The 25,360-nt window shown below is 38.2% G+C and overlaps 1 long non-coding RNA gene across 1 annotated transcript; it reads right to left on the bottom strand.

The window, feature by feature from the left end:
• Positions 1-746: 746 nt before the first annotated feature.
• On the bottom strand, positions 747-24,509 carry LOC125095817 (uncharacterized). Its single transcript, XR_007125956.1, has 4 exons — positions 24,383-24,509; positions 6,179-6,185; positions 3,042-3,051; positions 747-760 (listed from the first exon to the last, which is right to left on the bottom strand). It is a non-coding gene; the product is annotated as an uncharacterized LOC125095817 (long non-coding RNA).
• Between the last annotated feature and the right edge of the window lie 851 nt (positions 24,510-25,360).

Genomic DNA, 25,360 nt, shown 5'->3' with positions numbered 1-25,360 from the left:
TAAAAATGTTGAATTTTCATCTTAATACCAGAAGGTTAGGCATTTCCTCCAGGTCCTTAAGTCTGAGTGCCATTAGAGACAAGAAGAAGTGAATTCATGTTCTGGCTTGCAGTAAGAAGACAGCACAGTCCCTTTAGGGATGAGAAAGAGTTTACTGGAACACATATACTCCAAAGATGATCATGGTTGATACAATTGATATAGGCTGAGAGAAGAGAAAGGAGTTTCTAAACAAGAAAAAAGGGAACACTTGTAGTTCAGGGGAGGAGAATTATCATCGTTTTCATTTCAGGGAGTAGCTAAGTCCACCTGCAAAAACAAGTCATTATCTCCCCCCCTCCATATGATATAATTATTTCTACTTCCAAAATATCTCCATTCTGATTGTTTTCTTGCCAATGACATGTGTAATTAAATATTTAAGACAAGATGAGCTTTGGTTTTCTTTGACAACCAGACCGTAGGATAATTTTTAGTGTTATCATTGTTGTGTTATCATTGAAATGCTTTCATGTTACAGGTTTACTCATTTATCTAAAATAATCTTTTCAAGGAACTAGGTTTAGATATTTTTCCTCTTAACCATGTCTACACCATAGGAGTATATACACAATTAAGAACGAACTATAAGGGGTGCCTGGGTGGCTCAGTGGGTTAAAGCCTCTGCCTTCGGCTCAGGTCATGATCTCAGGATCCTGGGATCGAGCCCCACATCAGGCTCTCTGCTCAGCAGGGAGCCTGCTTCCCTCTCTCTCTCTCTCTGCCTGCCTCTCTGCCTACTTGTGATCTCTCTCTGTCAAATAAATAAAATCTTTAAAAAAAAAAAAAAGAACGAACTGTAATTCCTGATTTCCTGCCCACTTCTTCTAAGTTAATGGACCACCCACAGTTTTTAAGAGTAGTTTGAAGTGGTATTTGTCAAGTTAAACATTTTTTCCAGATGACTTTTATTCAGAAAAATAAATCTCTTAGTTGGGATGTTTTGAGCTGCAAATGACATTCATAATTGTAAGTCATTTAATCAATAATGGTGTGCAACTGTACTAAACAGGGCAGGTGGTTTCAGGGCTGAAAGTCACAGGCAAAATGGCCTGAACGAGGGCCTGGGTGCCCTCCACCTTTCTGCTGTCATATACAGTATGTTGGAAGGTCTTCCTCATGGCTGAAGATGGGGGTAGCAGCTCCCAATGCCACATAAAGACACATTGGTATCTATCCTAATGAGGGTGACTTGCCTTTTATAAAGTCTCCTTTTATTGGAAAGAAAACAGTGTCCCCAAAACTCTCTAATGGAAGTCTTCTCCTCAGGCTTCAGTGGTCACATCTAGATCACAAGTACATGTGTAATGCAATCCCTGAAAAGAAGAATGAGATTAAAATGGTTTGTGAGACCAACAGTGATTTATGCCTCAAGGCATTATGAGTTTTGTCTTTATGGAGCAGAGGGAAAGGTGAATGCTAGAGTAAAAGTAGAAATCTCCCAGAAGAGCTCAAAGAGAGGAAGATGAGAGAGAGCAGGAAAGGAGGGGAGAGAATAAATAATTCTGAAATTAGAGGGCCTGTTTAAAGAAGTGAGAGCATACTGCAAGAAAACCAACAGCAGGGTGCTCTATATTCTTGGTCTTAAGGGGCAAGAGAAAGGGTGGTTACCAAGACCCAAGGAGGAGGTTATGTTGACACCCACCCTTCTGAAGCCTTTATAAGGCTAGTCTGAGGCAACCCCACAATGAAGGAGCCCAGGAGACCACCTGGATTTTGCTTCTCCCTTGTGGATTTCCATTGGCCAATCATGCCTCGAAGCCAGAAGGCAAGTAGTTCATCTAGCACTGATCCTCTGGCAGGATGAGGGGAATGGAGGAGAGTTGATTTGCAGGTGCAAATATAGCACAATCAACATAGCCGTTGATTAAATCCATTCTGGCTGTCACTGCAAATAGAAACCATACTGCACATTCCTTTAAAAAAAGAATTAAGTAGGGGTGCCTGGGTGGCTCAGTGGGTTAAAGCCTCTGCCTTCAGCTCGGGTCATGATCCCAGGGTTCTGGGATCAAGCCCCACATCGGGCTCTCTGCTCAGCAGGGAGCCTGCTTCCTCCTCTCTCTCTGCCTGCCTCTCTGCCTACTTGCAATCTCTGTCTGTCAAATGAATAAGTAAAATCTTTAAAAAAAATTAAGTATTTTTAATTACGTAACATAAAGAGTTGTTCTCTTTCCCTTTCTTATCCTAGTCCTCTCAAAGTATATCTACAGCATTGATTGTTTCCTTTAGTAACAGATTTTTTTTGTTTTGTTTTGTTTTGTTTAGCTTGATCATTTAGCAACATGTTAACAACCATTCAAAATGGTTATACACACAGGCACAGGCTAAGAAAGGGGAACTCAGTACCCCCACTGTACATGTTGGACAGAAGACCCCCCAAGGAGTCCAGTCCAGGCAAGGAGTCATTTAAGTTGTCTTAGAATTTACATTTTCAAAAATTTTCAAAACCCTTTTGAAAAACTGCATAATCCTAACCTACACAAAACAATGTTACCTTATTTCACCTCCCTGGATTTCTTCCCAAAATTCTTTACAAGATCCTCTAACATTTTTCAGATTGGTTCAAATTTTTTCTATCCTCTAATTCCTGCAGCATCAAGAGAAAGAAAAAGACAGAAGTGTATATGGAAACCACAGGAAGAACAAACAAAACTTGCAGGTGTTAACCCTCAGATTTTCAGTCCCTTAATTTAATCTATATCCATCCAATACTTACCCCTGCCCTTTGCTGCTCTGATAATAGAACAATAAACTCCAAATGCCAGATAACACGCCACCTCCATCTGTGGACTATCAACTGCTGCACTTGGCTTTCAAGAGCCTCATTTTTGTCTTGCTCCTGGCTGAACTACTAGAGTACTTTCCAGTGTGCTGCGAATATTACACCATGCTTAATCAATTGACTCCATATTTTAAAACATGATGGTTTCAGGTGAAAGATCCAGAGAATGAATAAAATAGTTATGAAGTCCCCATTATATGGTACTAATTGATTTTAGTACCTCTTCTAAGCTGAAGAAATTTAAATGGGTTAATTTGGGATAGCTGTTAGCAACACTTAATCTTTTCATGCCTGAAATTTATACTTTATCTATGGCTAAAATTATGAAATCTCTTTGAAATACTTGATATCAAATAGAATAGAAAAGATAAGCTGGACTTTGTTTTAAATAGCTAATGCTCTAATAGTTACTTGAGTCTTGTGGCTAACAGAAAGGCAAGATAATTAGTCCACAAATGTAAGATCTACAAGAATAGATACTTTCATCTGCTGTGTTCACTGGTGTATTCTCAGTGGCAAAAACAGTGTCTGGCCCATTGTAGATACTCAATTAATATGTTGAATAATGAATGAATAGCTAAAGCTCAGAGCAAGACTATCAAATATTTTCAGTATCAAAAACATAGTTAGCTTATTTTAGATGCTAAGGACTAAAAGCTATCAATATGAAAACCATTTTTACCATTTCTGAATATTTACTCTTTGCCAGCTCAAATTAAGTGTTTCATTTATAATACCTTATTGATTCCTTATGAAAGATTCAATTTTACCATAAAATAAGTAGGTGGAATTCCATTCTCTAGATAAAAAACCTGAGACTTAAAGAGGCTATTGTCTATAGAGCCCAGGATTGACATCCTTATCTATATCTGTCTCCAAAGTTTAATCTCTAAAACACAAAGCCATACCTACAGTGTGTATCACCAAAGTGTAACATCTCAGACTTGGAATCCAAGATTTAGTTCTTGAATTAGAAAATCTTTGACTTAGGTGCAGGCAGCTCTATATTTAAATTTCTGTGAGGCCACTGTCCTCTGAGTGACAGGCCACAAGTTACTTAATTTCCCTGTGCCTCAGTTACTTTATCTGTAGGATGCATTTGATTACCCTACCTCAAGATGATTTTTCTAGAATAAGGTGGGACTTTTTCATGAAGCTTTCCTAGTATATAATCAATGCTTCTTTTTGTGCTTTTTTGACTCTAGCTACAAAAAAGCACAATGAATTAATGGGTTAAATTATACTGGGAAGCAAAAGGTATAGAAATGTTATCTAAGTAACTTCAACAATGAAAATACCTATTGTCACTTCATTTTTTTCCCTCTCTTTTTGTTAGGTTAGGCATGGAAAAGATACTTACTCCCAGTATCCTCGGGCAAACTCTCTGTTTCACTTTGGCAATGAGAAAGCTTTATCTATTAAATCTTTTAGACCCATTCTCAGGAAATACCAGCCCCTAATAATGACTGAGGAAGGAAACAGGAGAGGTCAGACAGACATTAAAGTCATTCTTGTTTGGGGGCACATGGGCAGCTCAGTTGGTTTTAAGCCTCCAACTCTTGATTTTGCCTCAGGTCATGATCTCAGGATCTTGACCTGGAGCTGGCCTTTGGCTCTGTGGTCAGCTGGGGGTCTACTTAATTTTCTCTCCCTCTCCTTTTGCCCCTCGCCCCCACATGCACAGGCATGCACACGTGCTCTCCCTCTATCTTCAAATAAAATAAATCTTTTTTAAAAAAGTCATTCTTGTTTCGTATAGTTATAGCTTTGTTTTTAGAGCCTAAGGAGAGCACAGAAAAGCTGAGAACATTGCCTGATAATTACTTTTTACTAATTCCTAATTGCTAGCTGTTTTTGTTTATTAAACTTTCTGTTTTCTTCATAAGATCACAGACGTTCTCCTTTATTGCTTAATTTTTCCGAATTACAGGTAAGCACAGGGCATCCTCTGGGACCTATCATCCCTGCTCTACCTGTACTAAAGGGCATTTTTAATTACTTAAGCTTTTCAATTTTTTTTTTGAGAATTATTACATACCAAAGTAGAACATCATCTTAAAAAGGAGATAATGTCTAAGCCACTATTTGTTTGAGTTCCTCATTTTGTTAAGAGCTTCCTTCTAAACGAGGGCAAGACATGATGGGCAGGAAAAAAAAAAAAAGAAAGAAAAGAAAAAGAATCTCAAGAGAATGGAAAAATAAAATAAGCATACCCTCTTATTTTGTTGATTTTAGGGATTATTAACTTATTACAAATCTCTGGCAGACTGTAGACACAAAAGAAGCAATGTCTTGATATTATGGGAAGAAACAGGTGTAAAGCAAGAGTTCAGGTGAGACAAAGGAGGATGTCCTGGATTTGACTGAGAAATCAAAAGGGTGGTTCTGAGAACAATTTCAGAGAACAAGTTAGGCTAATGCACTTTCTCAACTTGGGCTGCTCATGACCATCATGATGGCTTTAATATCCTGATGCCTAAGCTGCCACCAGCCATTGAAACAATCTCTGAGAGTGGGATCTAGGCACCATATGGTTTTAAGCTCCTGGTGATTCCCATGAGCAGCCAAGGCTGAGAGCCACTGTGCTAAGCACAAAGATATCAGTGCGTGATTCCTCCCATCACTTTGAATCACCCAGACATCCAAGTGGGCAAAATCATTATTTTTGAAAGGACAGAAATAGTCGAAACACATTTTCCTGTGTGCATTCACTGCCTGAATTTCCTGACACCTTCTGTCCATCATTGGTAGAACTGGAGACAATGTTCTGAGTAAGAACTGAATTGTAGCTCAGACCAAGTTTTCAGAGTGACAGAATTATAGACAAGGGGATGTGGGATCTCTGTACTCCCCTACAGCTGGTGAAAATCTAGATCTCTGGAGCAGCTGTAGGTAAAGCCTATCTTCTTTCCAGCTGTCCAAGGAAACACTTGCCACCCCAAGCAGCTGCCCCAAAGCATAAATGAATTGCCTCTGCCAGGAGTCACAAATAGCTGCTGAAATCAGCTGCTGGTAGGAGATAAAGAGGAGGGCGGGCGGGGGCTGTTGGCGGGAGAGGACGTCTGGAGCCAATGTCAGTTCCTTGGGGAACCCCAGATCACTCCTAGTATTAGTGTGGGTGGATAAAACACAAAAGGGTGGAAGCTTGTGAAGCAACTGCAAATAAATATCTGCAAATGAAGTTACTAATTATGGAGGACACACTTTGACAAGAAGCTATTAATAACTTCCTATTTACTTGGAAACTTCAATATCCAGCATTTAAAAAAAATACATCTTGAAATGCTAAAATATTTTTCAAATTCATGGCATATTGTTTCTCATCCATTGTTCCTTTTTTAAAATCTGGGCATTAACAAATTTTCTTCTTTGTACTTGTCAGGTTTTATAAACATGAGCTAAGGCTTTTTTTAAAAAGCTACTTTAAATGAATGAATTTTTCCTTCATTTCAAACAGCGGCATTTTACATATTTTTAAAATGCATTTTTAGTGAGCTAGAGAGTACATTTAAAGGTGTTAACAAATTCTGGAGCTTCAGACATATATTTCCATTTTTCTGGCACCTGGTGAATGTTGCTAAGCAGTGGCAGGAAGCGTCACCATTTGGAAGGCACCATGGTCCTATGCCATTTTGACACTTAATTTTTATCTGGTACCCCCATGATAATATTCTTACTTTACTCTCTTGCTGTTATATTTTATACCTTTAATGTCTTATTGCCTGAGTTTATCACATTTTTAGCTTATTATCTTTTTAGTTCAAGATATGGTAGGTTAACCAACAGAGCTGTAGTAAAAACTATTTTTAAAAGGATAGTTTTGAAGTAATCCCATAATGATTTCATGTACTTTTATGGTTCAAGGTCTATAGATTTAAAATGACACCGATTGAATCTTTTCTATCTTAAAGCCTCAAATGTATCAGTAAGTTTGCAAATATAGTGTTTTAACTCCACCACCAATGTCTTTTTGAGATCATTTTTTTTCCTCAGGGTAAACCATATTTTTAATATACTTTTTATAAGATTGCCCAAGAGAGAATATATACATACAAATATACCTTTTGAAGCAGAGAAAGGCAGACTTAGGAAAAATCTAGAGAATTAGAAAAAGTTCAAAAAAGCATTATGGAGAGAGCCAAAAGGTAGAAATTGGAATACACAAGGAACAAGGGACGAATAGGGAATATGTCAGTCAGAACAATTTCTGTGAAAATTACAGAACTCAGGACGCCTGGGTGGCTCAGTCGTTAAGCATCTGCCTTTGGCTCAGGTCATGATCCCAGAGTCCTGGGACTGAGTGCCGCATGGCACTCCTTGCTCAATGGCAGCCTGCTTCTCCCTCTCCCTCTGCTTGCAGCTTCCCCTGCTTGTGCTCTCTCTCTCTCTGCCTGACAAATAAGTAAATCTTAAAAGAACAAAAAGCAAATTGCAGAACTCAACTGGAAATGGTCTAAGCAAATAAATATTTAAACTTAGAAATAGCAACTTCCAGTTAAGTCTATGGGTTTTTTAAATTTTTTTTTTAATTTCTTTTCAGCATAACAGTATTCATTGTTTTTGCACCACACCCAGTGCTCCATGCAATTGGTGCCCTCCCCAATACCCACCACCTGGTTCCCCCAACCTCCCACCCCCTGCCCCTTCAAAACCCTAAGGTTGTTTTTCAGAGTCCATAGTCTCTCATGGTTCACCTCCCCTTCCAATTTCCCTCAACTCCCTTCTCCTCTCCATCTCCCCATGTCCTCCATGTTATTTGTTATGCTCCACAAATAAGTGAAACCATATGATAATTGACTCTCTCTGCTTGACTTATTTCACTCAGCATAATCTCTTCCAGTCCCGTCCATGTTGCCACGAAAGTTGGGTATTCATCCTTTCTGATGGAGGCATAATACTCCATAGTGTATATGGATCACATCTTCCTTATCCATTTGTCCATTGAAGGGCATCTTGGTTCTTTCCACAGTTTGGCAACCGTGGCCATTGCTGCTATAAACATTGGAGTACAGATGGCCCTTCTTTTCACTCCATCTGTATCTTTGGGGTAAGTACCCAGTAGTGCAATTGCAGGGTCATAGGGAAGCTCTATTTTTAATTTCTTGAGGAATCTCCACACTGTTCTCCAAAGTGGCTGCACCAACTTGCATTCCCACCAACAGTGTAAGAGGGTTCCCCTTTCTCCACATCCTCTCCAACACTTGTTGCTTACTGTCTTGTTGATTTTGGCCACTCTAACTGGTGTAAGGTGGTACCTCATTGTGGTTTTAATTTGAATCTCCCTGATGGCTAGTGATGATGAACATTTTTTCATGACATGACTCTTTATATGGAAAACCCAAAACACTCCACCCCCAAACTACTAGAACTCATACAGCAATTCAGTAACGTGGCAGGATACAAAGTCAATGTACAGAAATCAGTGGCTTTCTTATACACTAACAATGAAAATACAGAAAGAGAAATTAGAGAATCGATTCAATTTACTATAGCACCAAGAACCATAAGATACCTGGGAATAAACCTGACCAAAGAGGTAAAGGATCTGTACTTGAGGAACCACAGAACACTCATGAAAGAAACTGAAGAAGACAAAAAAAGATGGAAGACCATTCCATGCTCTTGGATCAGAAGAATAAACATTGTTAAAATGTCTATACTACCTAGAGCAATCTATACTTTTAATGCCATTCTGATCAAACTTCCACTGGTATTTTTCAAAGAGCTGGAGCAAATAATCCTAAAATCTGTATGGAATCAGAAGAGACCCCGAATTGCTAAGGAAATGTTGAAAAACAAAAATAAAACTGGCGACATCACGTTACCTGATTTCAAGCTTTACTACAGAGCTGTGATCACCAAGACAGCACGGTACTGGCATAAAAACAGACACATAGACCAGTGGAACAGAGTAGAGAGCCCAGATATAGACCCTCAACTCTATGGTCAAATAATCTTCGACAAAACAGGAAAAAAATATACAGTGGAAAAAATACAGTCTCTTCAATAAATGGTGCTGGGAAAACTGGACAGCTATATGTAGAAGAATGAAACTCGACCATTCTCTTACACCGTACACACACTTATCGAAATGGATAAAAGACCTCAACGTGAGACAGGAATCCATCAGAATCCTAGAGGAGAACATAGGGAGTAGCCTCTTTGATAACAGCCAGAGCAACTTCTTTCACAATATGTCTCCAAAGGCAAAGGAAACAAAAGCGAAAATGAACTTTTGGGACTTCATCAAGATCAAAAGCTTCTGCACAGCAAAGGAAACAGTCAACAAAACAAAGGGGCAACCCACGGAACGGGAGAAGATATTTGCAAATGACAGTACAGACAAAAGGTTGATATCCAGGATCTATAAAGAACTCCTCAAACTCAACACACACAAAACAGATAATCATATCAAAAAATGGGCAGAAGATATGAACAGACACTTCTCCAATGAAGACATACAACTGGCTATCAGACACATGAAAAAATGTTCATCATCACTAGCCATCAGGGAGATTCAAATTAAAACCACATTGAGATACCACCCTACACCAGTTAGAATGGCCAAAATAAGTCTATGTTTTTGAAAGATATCATTAGGAATCTGTTTCTCTTCCTTTTATTACTCCATTGTCATCTGTAGGCCTTCATTCCTACTCAGTTTCTCTTCAAGTAATGATAAAGATCACAGGAGACCCATGCTTACATAATACTACCTTAGCCATCACATGTATATCAAATATATCTAGTCTAGGGGCTGGATTGTACTGAACCAAATTAGAGCAAGTGCCCTTCCCTGGGCTGAACGGTGGCCAGAGAACATACCAACATACCCAGGCAACTTGCCAACTCTGAGATCTGGAGATGCGTCATTCCTACCTCACTTACATAGACTGAAAGTGGAGGAAAGGTTGTGACCTGAATGAAAGTCTATGAGATATGAACAGAAAGACACATATACACATGCATGAAAGCGCACACACACACACACACGCACCTCTATATATCTCAGCATTCCAGATGATATACTCAAAATAAGAGAATTCAAGGAAGTTTTGCTAAAGGACTACTTACAATAAAGATATGGGTAGGGTAAAATAGAATGGGAATAAGATGAGACAACAGTTAAAAGAATCTGAAAGAAGGGAATCTATTAGAGATTTCTCCCACTTTGGGAGAAGTAGTAGCTTTTTGTCAAGAGCCAGCACAAGACAACCTGGCAGGGAAACAAGGGGAATGACTACCATGCTCCTTCCCTCTGATCTCTGATAGAGATCCCCATTGGCTAAACCTAGCAGGAAGCTAGACGGCAAGGGATTTCCTGGGCATGGTAAAAAAAAAAAAAAATAGAGAGTTGACTTGCCAGAGCAAACTGAAGATATCTCGCACATACCACCACTACAAGAAAAAAAAATAGTTCACAACGGTGTTTGGTTGTAAATGTATGACAGAACTAATTCAATTACAATACAGGGTGTGGAAATAACATATGTGCATAACTTAAAGGAAATCCATCTAACCTCTAGTTCCAGCATTTATTTGTTTTTCTTCATAGCCAAGTTCATTGAAAGAATAGTTCATGTACCTTACTTCTACCTTCTCATTGGACATTCATTCCACAATTACAATTTGGCTTTAGTCCTCCAACACTCTACAGTGGTGATTTTCCAAATGTGGTTCCCTAATTAGCAGCATCAGTATCACCTGGGAACTTGCTGGAGATGCAAATTCATCTCACCTCATCCAAGATCTCGTAACTGAAAGCTCCTGAGAAGCTGGGGCTCAGCAATCTGTGATTTCGTAAGCCCCCCAGGTGACCCTGAAGCACGTTAAAGTATGAGAATTACTACACTACAGAAATGCATATTTCTAAGATGAACAATAAACTCTACCATGCTAGAATCTATGAATGCTTTTCTGTCCTCATCTTTTTTTACCTCGATTTTGATCTTTTTGTGCAATATTTGATATTGTGATCTCTTCTGCAGGCAGAATCATCTTGTCATCGCATACCTGTCTCAGGTCATAAAGCAAGAATATCCATTCTCTTAGAATAGTAGGAAGTGGGGTACCTGGGTGGTGGCTCAGTCAGTTAAGCGTCTGCCTTTGGCTGAGATCATGATCACAGAGTCCTGGGATGGAGGCCCAAGTCATGCTCCCTGCTCAGTGGGGAGTCTAATTCTCCCTCCCTCTCTACCCCCCCTCTCCCCCTCTGCTCCTACCTCTCTGCTCCTCCCTCTCCTCCTCTGCACCTCCACTTCTGCCCCTCCCCTTCCCCCTGCTCCTGCTCTCTTTCTCTCAAACAGATAAATAAAATCTTTAAGAAAAATAAGGTACAAATATCGGGAAGAAAACCACTGCTCATATCTTCACCCATCATATCCCAAATCCCCCTAATACTGGTAAGCACCCTTGATAATAAACAGAGTTAATGAAGTAAAAATAACTATTCTCATGGAAACTGACCTGTTTGTTTTTTAAGTTGCCTCTTGCAGGCTTTATTGTTAATTCTTTTATCCCGCTTCTTCCATGTACAAAACTCAGCAGAGCAGTGTGGAAGGTAAAACCTATAGTCTTCCAGCCATTGTTCTTGCTAGTGGAAAGTGTAGTATCATTCAAGGAGGAAATAGGAAGGCAACCCAGTCTGGCCTAAGGCAAATTTTCCAATCCAACAAATAATTGCTGGATATCAACAACTGTTTGTCAACAAATAATGCTGATATCTTTATCTAGCTCTTATGTGTATTTTTCAATTCAGAATACATTAAACTAGTGAAGAAATGTGGTTAATTGTTACTCTAATCCCCCAACATAAGATGCATTGTCTGGAAAACTATGAGAGTAGATTTAGGACTTCACCGATTTAAATCAAAATAGGACATGGCCAGATTGAACATTCTAATGTGTCTGAAATGACTACCTTTAACAAGTAGTGGCTACTGAGTTCTTTGACCTTCGAAATCAGCAGAGGCTTATATTGTGGCTAGAGTCTGCCTGAGTCTACAGAGTGTTAACAGGTTTAGGCTATGTAGCTCAACTTTATAAAGTACAAGTGAGCAAGTGGCCAGTTGGAGCATTAGGAACACTTCTCACTGGTGGGCTTGCGCTCAGAAACACAGTTTTAAGCAGGAAAGGGATTCATATTAGCATTCATGATGAACATTTTAGAGCATTCAAATGGAAGAAGCAGAAATCTGATCTAAAGTGAGAAAATGTGTCCTTTCCTAAGGTCAAAAAAACTCCCTTTGGGAATTTAAATTAGGGAGACACTACCACTTTTTCTGGGACTTGGTCCCACATAAAATAAGATATTTGCTAAAACCAAGAAAGGGACCTATTACAATCTTTTACGCATATGCTGTTGGGAGGCATCTAAGCCTGGAATATGAAGTATAGGGCTGAAGTAAGTATCACCTGATCTATAGAGGTTGAGATTTTTGCAGTTCTGAGCATCCCTAGAAGAAATCTAACAGATTGTTCCACACCCTATCCTATTTCTTAGCTACTGCTAGATGACCCATAATGAGGGGAGGGGAGTTAAGTCCTCCTTAAAGAGGAATATAAGTGATAGAGAATGTGCCACAGGAATCACAAAGATGAACCAATAACAAAGGAATTAAAAATGAAAGTAATAAAAGTTATTTTAAAGAAGCACATGGCATAGGTTAGTGTTTTTCACTGGACTTCTGTTCTTGCAACTATGAAAATACTGGTTTTGCTGAAATGGGAACTAATCATAGCCAACGTATCAATTTCATGGAGAAGCTAAAACCAAAGTATTTCTACCATTTCTACCATTTTTTAATCTATCTATCCTCCAGATACCTCTAAATACATGCTCCTTGGCTGACATCTGTAGTGATTTTAGATAATATTATGTTCTAAACCCTGATTATATTATTTTGCTAAAATAATGCTAAGGGACCTACAGATTTCTGTGCTTTCTCAGTCATATGGGTAAATAAGTAGGATTGCTATGATCCAGTGTGTCCTACTGATTCCCAGGCTCCTTTAAAAGACCCAGTGGAAGACACTGTCTTAAAAGACACTGTCGATTATAGCTGCTGAAGGAAAACTCATTGACTTAAAACCCCAACTCAACTGAAAATCAGCAAAATAAAACATGATGGAGAGCTAAACTTTATATTTTAATTCTTTGGAAATTTAATTTAGAAACAAATTTATTCTGGGCACTTACTTCTCCTCAGCAATTTAATAATTAGAGGTTGTTCTGATTGTGAAAATTTGGGTCATGTTTCTACTGCTGCTGGCATTGCGTTATCTGGAACACTTTCTATTATAATTTGACTGAACATATAACTCACTGAATTATATAAATGAATACAAACTGAGATGGTGAATAGAACAGAGAATACATTTATAATACATCATAGTAGACAGATTATTGAATGTAGTCTTCTTTTCACCTATTACAGATCATTCTGAGGCAAAATATGAATTGCCAACCATGGTTCAAAGAGAATAACAAGGAGTGGTGGATGGTAACAGGGTATGATATCACAAAGATAGTAACAAGACTGGCCTTACAAACTACAGTTCTTTTCTGCACACTAAGTTTTCCATAAGCTTGACTGACAAGCCAAAGTGTCAAGAAATGGAAAGCAGTGGAGTACAAGAGAATCATTTTCTGACACTGATTACATTTCAGCTTCAAACCCTAACATGGGAACTCTCACCCTTTTCAATTTCCTCACTACTCCCAAAGGAAGATGGAATGACAGATATTGGTGACAGCCTGCGCCTTCTTGAGGACAGTTAATGGAATAAAAAAATCTTTTTGTGACCTTCCTTCTTTATAAAACTCCATCTTCCTTTGGCTAATGTGACTTCACTCTCCCCAAATATATCTATCTCTGGGCAATTCTTCACAGTATCTTTCACCAGCTCTACTCCCTTCACACATTCCTTTACTATGCTCTCCAGGGTACCATCTTTGGTGCTTTCAGAGCAACCTTTCTAAAATGCAAATAGAGACATGTCACTCTTCCACTTAACTTAATCTTTCAATGGATTCCTTTAGATTTCAGAGTAAAATCTAAAACTTTTTAGCTTAATCTATGAAGCTCTTTATGATACGATTCCTGATGGCCTCTTTTAAATAAATGAGTAGAGATCATCAAATTTATCAAATCATCAAATTTACAGATTTGAAATGCCACTTTGATAGCAATGTAGATGAATATATATATACATGTATCACCAGTAAATATTTGTGAAAGAAGGAAGGAAGGAATGAGGATATGAGATCCTGACTGAGGATGTAACAGAGAAGGTGAGAGGGAAGAGTGACTCAGAGATAATTAGTTGGTAAATCTGCAGCAAGGGTAAAATAATTAATTAGAGGTAGGAGATTAGGGGGGAGGTAATATATACATTTTTTTGTTTAGTTGATGGTGTCATTTTTAAAAAGAGAATCACAAGGAAGAACAATTTGAAGGAAAAATTTGTAAGTTCAAATTTAGAAATAATGGTCTCAAACTTCCAACCAGAACCCAATATTAATTCTTTGCTCCATCCATTTGAAATAATTTACCTCAATGCAATATTTTAATATTTTCTCTGTATTTCATTCCTACTCTGATATCCTTGAGTATATACATCCCTCTTTTGCTCCTGACATCTTTTTAGTCTTTAAAATTCATTTTGAGCCTCCTATCCTTTCTGAAGCTTGTTATGCTCCTTCTCTCCATCCACTAATTATAAATTATATCCACAAATTTAAGCATCTACCATCCATTAACTTATTTGCTATTTATTTAAACATCTAATTAATAATGTATTAAATATTTAGTAAGTACCTATTACATGTTATGCGCTGACCCTGCTTTTCCACTCTATTTCTAAAATAATATTTGACATATTACACTGTAGTACTTGATTTAAAATATATCTGTTCCATACAGTTTATGCTCTTTGAATGTAGATATACTCGCTCATTTGATTTAATCTTCCTAGCACCAGCCTATTATTAGGCACATGGAGATTGCTTAGCAAATGATTGTGATAGAATAAATCCAAGAAATCTACTGATAGTTAGATGTTAAACTCTGGACAATGGTGCCTTTGTAAATCTGATCTCTATAGATTCTACTCTGAGAAAGACAAGAAAACAGAACACCAAATGCCAAGAATCAAATTTTGCACCAAGTTGAATGAAGTAGACATTAGTGGGACCGATAAGCTAGCAAGCCTTAAAAGAATCCGAAGAGAAGCAGTTGCAACAGGGCACCTCTCAAGTCAAATTCATAAATGTTAAATGATTACCTAGAGGGTCTTTTAGGTATCATTAAGAATGAAGTTCTCTGAACAAGGGCTGGATTCATAAAAGAGTAGAACTCAATGAAATACTGTTAGTATTATCATTAGTAAGTCTTTATTGAATTGTGAATGAATCTTCCATTATCTCAAAACATATTGCAACTTTATTATAACTGCAATTCCATAACTTTCTCTGGCTGTTAAATATTACTGTGTCTTAAAAATTCTTACAGGACTATTATTTCAAAATCAAGTTATTATTTTCCCCATATTTTCCAGATAACATAATAAATAACATAAAAACTTCTATTTGACTTGATTGCTACACTTAATAAGTTGTCCAAGTTTTTTCAACAAAGATCAAGATCTTTTTGTTATTACTTATTCCTAAATTTGTTTAAACTGACTTTAAATTTTATATTTTCATAGATCAATGTGTACTTTTTTGTTAACACTTCAAACAAATATTCTTAAAGTCTGGTTTGTTTTTACATATGTTTACTGGAGAACAGATTAAACATTCTGTATTTGAGGTCAGAATGCCAAACACATTGTATTATAACATAAAGTAGTGAAATTTACCTTTAGATGGAAGTTTAAATTATATGTGTAAGTCAATAAAAATGTACAAACATGTTCAAATGCCATAGGATTTTCACTAACCTCGTTCTCACTTATTGATCACTTAAGGAATTTAAGGGCTAGAGATAAATGAGGAAAATTTATAGACTATGACTGACTGGTTATGAGAGGTCAAGAAAGGTTTCTAACCTAGTTAACTAGACAAGTACAGTAACTATGAACAAATAGGAAAATCAAAATGAGGAAGAAACAAATTTATTTAAAGTGAAAGAATTTAGCTTTAAAGATATTGAATTAGATATTATAGTGGGATATCAAAATGACAAAAAACATTTATACATTACTTGGAGATGTGAGGGAAGAATTCAAGAAGGATATAATGACTAATAAAGAACATTTGAGGGGCGCCTTGGTGGCTCAGTGGGTTAAGCCGCTGCCTTCGGCTCAGGTCATGATCTCAGGGTCCTGGGATTGAGTCCCGCGTCGGGCTCTCTGCTCGGCAGGGAGCCTGCTTCCCTCTCTCTCTCTCTCTCTCTGCCTGCCTCTCCGTCTACTTGTGATCTCTCTCTGTCAAATAAATAAATAAAATCTTTAAAAAAAAAAAAAGAACATGTGAGAGTCCTCTATATAAGACAAAGATATAAGGCATGATAAAGAACTCAGAGAGTAGAAATTTAGAATAAGAAAACAGAAGCAATCAATGGAGCAAGTAAAGAAGCAGCAGCAATAAGAAACAGTGAAGAAATGGAATGTGGATAAAACAACACTGGGATAAAGTGGAGTTCAGTTAGCTGGATCCAGAGTTAGATGCCATCCAGCACTTGAACAACACTGGAAGTTTTCAGCATAGTCTGGGGCATGGTTGTTCTGGAACATACCACCTTCATCTCTAGAGTCAAAATCACAATATAGAGCCAACCCCTTTTGCTTGATGGCAAAAGGGACACCAAAGTACTACTCACTCCAAAACACTACATCCACATACACTGGGATAAAGTGGAGTTCAGTTAGCTGGATCCAGAGTTAGATGCCATCCAGCACTTGAACAACACTGGAAGTTTTCAGCATAGTCTGGGGCATGGTTGTTCTGGAATATACCACCTTCATCTCTAGAGTCAAAATCACAATATAGAGGCAACCCCTTTTGCTTGATGGCAAAAGGGACACCAAAGTACTACTCACTCCAAAACACTACATCCACACTCATTGTAAAGAGTTTTTCTCCCACAGAGGCCTTCTAGTAACTGTCTTCTTCAAAAAGCATGAATTCTTCCGATTGCCAAAATACACCTTCCATCAAACTCCAAATAGGAACCATCTTGCTTAAATTTCTCTCCCTTTAAAGTAGGAGAAGGAGGGGTGTATTAATCAGAATAGGCTGTCTGCTTTAACAACCCCCAGATCTACCTGGATTAAGAAAATAGATGTTTGTTTATTTTTCTCTCACAAAGTCTTTTATAGTTTGGGTGACTCTCCAGGACAGGTGTCTTTTCTGCAGTCCCTCAGCATTCCAAGAAACTTTGATCTTATGATATTACTATATCAACATGTGGTCTACACACTCAGCACTGGAAAAATAAGAAGCTGGGAGTCTTCACAAAGAGTGTGGCAGTTTTATCTTGAATCAACATGACCAATCTGAAACTGTGTTTCTCAGAATCCTTTTCCCCTTTAAGTTTCCCAGCGAGAGGTGGCCAATATAAGAATACCCCAAGACTAGGAAGGTAAAAATGAAATGGTATTGGGTATACTCTAAAAGTCAGCATGACTGGAGATAGAGACAGATGCAGAGCTATCAGCAGATTCCACCTTGTCTTCGCTTTCCCCACACTAAAATAAATGCAGAGGTGCAGAAGATCTTAGCTTCTTACTCACCCTCACTCCATGGTTTTACTACCAGCATTTCTAATCAGCAGTAATACCCAGCCCACTACCAGTCACAGAGGCAAAAACCTTCCATAGACTTCTTTCTGCAGCTGTCTTTCTTTCACCGTTTGACACTGGCAGGTGGACATACCTGGCTTTATGTATTCCCTGACAAGCACTAATTTATCCATCTGTGCTGGTGCTTCAAAACTACTGGTTTGTGATTTGTTTTCATTGATCTCCAAATTACCCTTTATACTCTTATTTCTCCATCTACTACATCTGTGTAAATTCTTATCCAATAATTAATCCCTTGTTCCATAATACTTACAGTGGTTCTACTTTCTTGACTGACACTAATTGTCAACATTATTGGGACCAAGAGTGGCTCCAGGGGAACAGAAGTTTAAGAATGGGAACAAAGAGTGAGTTTTTTGACTAAATAGTAATGAAGGCATTAATGAAACTATTGACAGTGATAAAGAAAACTCTGGTATTCTGCAACATGCAGTGGCAAAAATATCACTTAAATTAATATCTGTACTGAAAGGCCTATAGCAGGAAAAGTTTTGGGTGATCAAGTATTTGCTCTTTTAGAAAAATTTAATACAAATAAAAGTAAAATGAACTCGTTGTTTGTTCTAAGTGCACTAGAAAACTTGATGAAAAAAATGAGGGGCTTAGGATATCAATTTATGTCACAAAAACAGGTAAAAACAAACAGTTTCTATCTGCCCCCCCAAAGTCACCCTTATTTCTTTAATTGCATATTAAGATTTTTGAAAACAAAACCCAAAATCTAATCCACTAGGTGTCTGAATTATAGCCTCAATTAATCCCCAACCTTACAGTAAAGGCATTAATTGAGAAAGAGTAAGATGCTTAAAAAATATGATGGGCAGATTCTGAAGTCCAGAACGCTGACTCCCTAGATTGTGCCGATCTTCCTATGTATCTTCTATTCTCACCTTGTCCAAATATGGAAATGGCATCCCTTGAGGTAGTGATTGTGCAGGGATTTACTCAATCAAGACCAACTCTCCCTGCTCCCAGTCCTACAACCAGACTTAAGTCCTGCCAGGCCCCAAGTGCTCAGGTTCAAAATAAGTAGCATATGCACACAAAGATTTGCAATATTTTTGTCATTTTTTAAAAATCAACAGAAACCTGAGTAAATATGGTTTATTAGAGTGTTGAGCTGTGGTAGAGGGAATGTTTTGTTTGACTGGCTTGAATTTGTTGATATGGCAAGTGACAAATGAAGCTCTCTTAACTTAAAAAGGGAAGATAAGCAAGACTATTGTAACAGGCAGCAGAGCCAAAGCAATAATTGAAATGGTTTCAGTAGGGATCTCTGGCATTTGACAATTTAGTATGATATACTAAAATGGAAAAACTACTGAAGTCTTATTTAATTTATAGAAGCAGAAATTACCTAGGAATGGAGAAAATGTGTCTGACTTGAATCATAATAATAGTCACAGCTGGACTTCTGTTTGCTGAGGTGTTTTTGATTACTGATATAATGTCCTTGCTAATAATCAGTCTATTTTATTTCTTTATGATTCATTCTTAAAAAATTGTATGTTTCTATACATAGGTATAGGTATACCAGCTTTCTTTTCATTTCCATTTGCATAGAACATATTTTTCTATCCCTTCACTTTACGCCTGCATGTGTCCTTAGATGTGAAGTGTCTTGTAGGCAGCACATAGATAAGTTTTCTGTTTTTAATCCATATGGTCACCTTATGTCTTTTGATCAGAAAATTTAGTCCATTTACATTTAAAGGAATTACTGATCAGTTTGTAATTAATATCACTTTGTTTATTGTTTTCTAGCTATTTTTGTAGTTCTTCTCTGTTCTTTTCTCTCTTGATCTTTTCCCTGTGCTTCGGTGATTTTATTTAGTGTTATGTTTAGGTTCCTTTTTCACTGTGTTCTGTGTATCTACTATTGATATTTGCTTTGTGGTTACCATGAGACTCACATATAACATCCTCTATATCTAACAATTTCTTTTAAGTTAATAGAATCTTAAGTTTAAACATTCTAAAAAGTTCTAGGTCTTTATTTCCCACATATGTTCTTGTTTTTATATCATATTTCATATCTTTATATTTTCCAAATCCCTTAACTAATTATAGTTAACTTTATTACTTTTGTCTTCTAACCTTCATATTAGCTTTATAAATGGTTAATCCCTTACCTTCATTATCATTTGCATTAACCAGTGAGGTTTTTACTTTCCTGTATTTTCTTGTTACTATTTGTACCTTTTTTTTTTTCCAGTTTAAATAAATCTCTTTTAACATTTCTTATAGGGCTAGTTTAGTGGTGACAAATTCCTTTAACTTTTGCTTCTCTAGAAAATTATTTATCTCTCCTTGAATTCTGAATGATAACCTTGCCAGGTAGAGTACTCCTGGTTGGAAATTTTTCCTTTCAGCACATTGAATCTATCAAGCCAATTTCTTCAGCCCTGCAAAATTTCTGCTGAAAAATTGTCTTATAGTCTTATGGGGCTCCCTTGTATTTATTAAGTTGTTTTTCTCTTGCTGCTTTTAAGATTCTTTTTTTGTCTTTAACTTATGACATTTTAATTATAATATGTCATGGTGTGGGTCTCTTTGGGTTCATCTTATTTGGAACTCTCTGGGCTTCTGGAACCTAGATATCTGTTTCCTTCCCCAGGTTAGGAAAGTCTTCAGTCATTATTTCTTAAATAATTTTTCTGCCACTTTCTTTCTCTTTTCCTTCTGGGACCCATATAATGTGGGTCTTATTCTGCTTGATGGCCCACATGTTCCTCAAGCTGTTTTCACTTTTAAAATTCTTTTTTCTTTTTGTTGCTCTGTTTGAGTGCATCCCACTGCCCGGTCTTTCAGGTTGCTGATTCATGCTACTTCATCTAGTCTGCTGTTGATCCCCTCCAGTGTTCAGTTTGTGACTTCTGTTTGGTATGTTTTTTATATTTTCTATCTCTTTGTTGAAGTTCTCACTGTGTTCATCCATTCTTCTCCTGAGGTCAGTGTGCATCTTTATGACCACCACTTTGAATTCTTTATTGGGTAAATTATTTATCTTCATTTATTAAGGTCCTTTATTGAGGTTTTGTCTTCTTTCATCTGGAACATATTTCTCTGTCTCCTCATTTTCCTTAATTCTCTGTGTTTGCTTCCATGTATTAGGTGAAACAGTTACCTTTCCCAATCTTGAAGAGGTGTCCTTGTGTAAAAAATGAACCTTATCTTTCAACTTTGAGCTAGGTTTTAGTTGTTTTTCAGACCGTTGTTATTATCTGAATAGTCTGATTTGTTCTTGACAGGTCCCAGTTGTTTGGGATTTGCCAAGTCTTGTCAGTGCTCCAAAGGGAGAGATTCCAGATAGTGTCGAGTTTCAGGTTAACTGTAAGACAGATCTTCAGGCAACACTTTTAAGGTATGTAGTACCTACACTCTTATAGGTCCACAATTATAAACTCTGCTGAATTCCAGATTTAATGGAGATTTAGTGGTATCCACTGGGTTAGAGTTGTCAAAATTGTGGCTTAAAATGTGTGTATAAGTTCCTTTAAAGAAGGTATAAGGGTGAGGGGTGGGAGGCTAAGGGAGGGCACTAATATGGTATCCCCCTGCCCATATTCCCTAGGGGGTTCTGTAGCCTCTGTATACATGGCAACCTTGAAGGCTGCTCCACAGGCTGAAGCTCTAGAACAAGAAAACAGGGGTTTGTTTTTGCTTGAAGACTGGAGGTTTGTTTCAGTCTATAGTTTGTGGAGTGCTCTGGGTGTGGTAGCCTGCCCAGGACTGTCTCTCAGATTGTTTCAGACCTGTGAGGCCCAGAATACAATCCCCACTGGCACTAGAGTTAGGCACTCAAAGGACATCCACTGTGTAGGCTATGTTGTGGCAGAGTAGGCTGTACCTGTAGCAGAGGTGGATGGGGTGCTTGGTTGGCCCAGCTGAAGTGAAGCAAGCTGCAGCTGCAGTATAGAGGGATGGGGTACTTGACCAGCCTGGTTGTGGTGGGGTGAATGACACAATTATTGAGCAATCCAAAAGACTGCAAGCTTTGAGTAGGGTTCAAACAAGAAAAGATATGTACAAAAAAAAAAAATCCAAGATTCCTTGTAAGTTATTCTGCTAGTTAGACCACATAATATACCAGATCCAATGGTTGTTGAAGTGTTTGTGGCAGTAGGAATGCTGAATGAAACCACTATAAAGCCAATAAAGATAAAAAAAAAAAAAGTACCCAACTTTAAGATTTTGGAGCTATGTTGTGTCATACTTTGCAGATGCTACTCTCTTTTTGAAAAATAGCTTCTGAGTTTTTTTTTTGGTTCCTAATAGAGAATATATACTTAACAACAGGCCACCAGATTATCTTGAAAATGAAATGACCATCTATCAAGAACTGATTGTTGACTTACCACCAAGTTATGGGAGTGGCCCTGAGGGCAGTCATTAAGGAAAAGCCCTAGCAGGGGTTTCAGAATTTTACAATTCTGAGCAAGGAATCTGATGTTTTCTTTATCTCTTTTGCTTAGAATGAGAGATGTCGATGGGTATGGATCTATGCTAATTCTTAGACAAGGACTGATTGTTTGCTAAGGTTTGGTGGAAACATGATTGGATTTGGTAAAAAGAAGTTCTGGGGAAGAAGCATGTAAATGGACCTCTGAAAATAAGCCAGAGTATGAAGATATTTGTGTATCATGTCAGTGCCAACTAAAGAGGGACTCTAGCAGAAGAAATTTTAATAATCAGATGTATAAGAGTACTCATTCTATATATGTCAGCCAGCCTCTTTCCTTAGCCATTCCTGGCTTTGCTCCACTGGTTCATGAATAAAATGGTCACGGGGTAAAGACTAAAGTTTACTTATGAACTTAGCAACATGAACCTCTACTTACAAAGGCCACTCTATCAAAAGCCATTGATGAGTACTGAACCTGAAAATAGCAGAGATTAACAATGAGATCCAACAGGGTATACTATTCTCCAGGAGAACAAGCCACCTCATGGTAGGTTGATTATTTTGAACCATTTCCTTCATGGAAGAGGCAGGAATCTTCTCTCACCTTAGAAGACAATTATTCTAGATACAAATTTGCCATCCTCGACCAGAAGGATTCAGCCAAAACCACCATCTGTGAACTTATAGAATGACTTATCTATCAGCATGGTATTCCACACAGCATTGCTTCCATCCAAGAAACATATTTTACACTAACTAAAAAGCAACAACGGGTTTTTGCTCATTGAATTCCCTGATCTTGTTTCCTGAAATCAGTGGGAAGACTTGGACACAGTGTCAACTGGATGGTAACACTTTGTAGGGTTGGAGTAATGTCTTTCAGCATACAGTATATGCTCTGAATCAGTGACCAATTTGTGATGCTGGGTTTTTTCCCTCCATAGCCAAGTTCATTGGTTGCAGATGCAAGGAATGGAAGATGGAATAGCTCCTCTCCCTATTACTCCTCGTGATCCATTAGCAAAATTTTTGTTTCTTTCACCTACAGATTTGAGAACTACTAGTTTAGAGATCTCCATTCCAAAGAAAGGAATGCTTCTAACGGAGGATGCAGCAACAGTTCAAAAAAACTGAAGGTAAAACTGCCACCTGGCCACTCCTCATGACAATGAATCAGCAAAAAAGGAAGTAACTCTAGTTAGTAGTGGGTATAACGTTTTATTCTGACTACCAAGAGAAAATTGTGTCGTTAGCAGAATTCTAATATAGCTCCTAAATTCCCACTCACTACTGCACATGCTATTATAACTCCCTCCCCTTGAATGTGGGCAAAACCTACAAATATGATTAGATAGGCACTCCCTTGATTAGGTTACATTATATAAAACTCAGCTGCAGCAGACTGGAGTAAGATTCTCTTGATGGAGCTGAAGAAAAACCTGTCACATTGTTATATAACAGCCTCATGCCTAGGACCTAAGAGCAGTTGTAGACTGACAGTGATCCTCTCCCCTCCTCAGTCAATAAATGGGACATTGGTCCTAAAACCATAGGAACTGAATTCGGCCAATAGTCTGAATGAACTAAGAAGAGAACCCTGAATTCAGATAAGATCACAGTCTCAGTGACAATTTGGTTTCACCTGGTGAGACTATGGGCAGACTACCAGCTAACTGGTACCTAAAGTACTAACCCACAGAAACTGAGAGATAATGAATGGATATTGTTCTAAATTGCTCATTTATGGTTCAGTTGGTATGCAGCAATAAGAATACTAATACAATTGTGTTGGTTCTACACAACAAGGTAGGGAGGCAAGTGTTTATAACACAAGAGATCCTCTAGGATACCGCTCAGGACTCACATATTCTTAATAAAAAATTTATGGAACGGGGGAGAGTCAAGATGGTGGAGAAGTAGCAGGCTGAGACTACTTCAGGTAGCAGGAGATCAGCTAGATAGCTTATCTAAAGATTGCAAACACCTACAAATCCAACAGGAGATTGAAGAGAAGAAGAACAGCAATTCTAGAAACAGAAAATCAACCACTTTCTGAAAGGTAGGACTGGAGGAGAAGTGAATCCAAAGCAATGGGAAGATAGACTGCGGGGGGAGGGGCCGGCTCCCGGCAAGCAGCGGAGCAACGGAGTACAAAATCAGGACTTTTAAAAGTCTGTTCCGCTGAGGGACATCACTCCAGAGGATAAACCGGGGTGAAGCCCACGCTGGGTCAGCGTGGCCTCAGGTCCCACAGGGTCACAGAAGGATCAGGGGTGGCTGAGTGTCGCAGAGTATACAGATATTAGAGCGGGGAAGCCGGCTACAGAGACAGAGCCGAGGAGTGAGCGGACCTTGAACCTGTTGCAGGCTCGGTGAGCTCGGTGCGCGGCCAGAGAGGTCAGGCAGACGGGAGTAAATGGGTGCTGTTCTCTGAGGGCACACTGAGGAGTGGGGTCCCGAACTCTCGGCTCCTCCAGGCTGGAGGTTGGAAGGCTGCTATCTTCATGCCCGTCCTCCGGAACTCTACGGAAAGCGCTCAGGGAACAAAAGCTCCTGAAAGCAAACCTGATCAGATTACTCAGCCCAGCCCCTGGTAAGGGTGGTGCAATTCCGCCTGGGGCAAAGAAACTTGAGAATCACCACAACAGGCCCCTCCCCCAGAAGATCAACAAAAAATCCAGCCAGGACCAAGTTCACCTAGCAAGGAGTGCAGTTTCAATACCAACGAGAGCAGCGGAATTCCAGAGGAGGACAAAGCAAAGCACGGAACTCATGGCTTTCTCCCCATGATTCTTTAGTCTTGCAGTTAATTTAATTTTTTTTTCTTTTCCAATTTTTTTTTCCTCTCTTCTTCTGCTAAATTTTTTTAACTTTTACCCTTTTCTTTTTTAACATTTTAACTAGTTTAATATATATATATATATATATATATATATATATATTCTTTTCTTATTTATATCTTTTCTTTATTCGTTTTCTTTTTTTAATTGTTTCTTTTTTTTTTTCTTTCTGAACCTCTTTTTATCCCCTTTCTCCCCCCTCACGATTTAAGATCTCTTCTGATTTGCTTAAAGCATATTTTCCTGGGGTCTTTGCCACCCTTTTAGTATTTTACTTGCTTTTTCATATACTCTTATCTGGACAAAATGACAAGGCGGAAAAATTCACCACAAAAAAAAAAGAACAAGAGGCAGTACCGAAGGCTAGGGACCTAATCAATATGGACATTGGTAATATGTCAGATCTAGAGTTCAGAATGATGATTCTCAAGGTTCTAGCCGGGCTTGAAAAAGGCATGGAAGATATTAAAGCAACCCTCTCGGGAGATA

Source organism: Lutra lutra, chromosome 3 (assembly GCF_902655055.1).
Source record: "Lutra lutra chromosome 3, mLutLut1.2, whole genome shotgun sequence".
Classification (NCBI taxonomy): domain Eukaryota; kingdom Metazoa; phylum Chordata; class Mammalia; order Carnivora; family Mustelidae; genus Lutra; species Lutra lutra.
The sequence above is the reverse complement of the archived record's forward strand: the minus strand, read 5'-3'. Positions and strand labels throughout refer to the sequence as shown.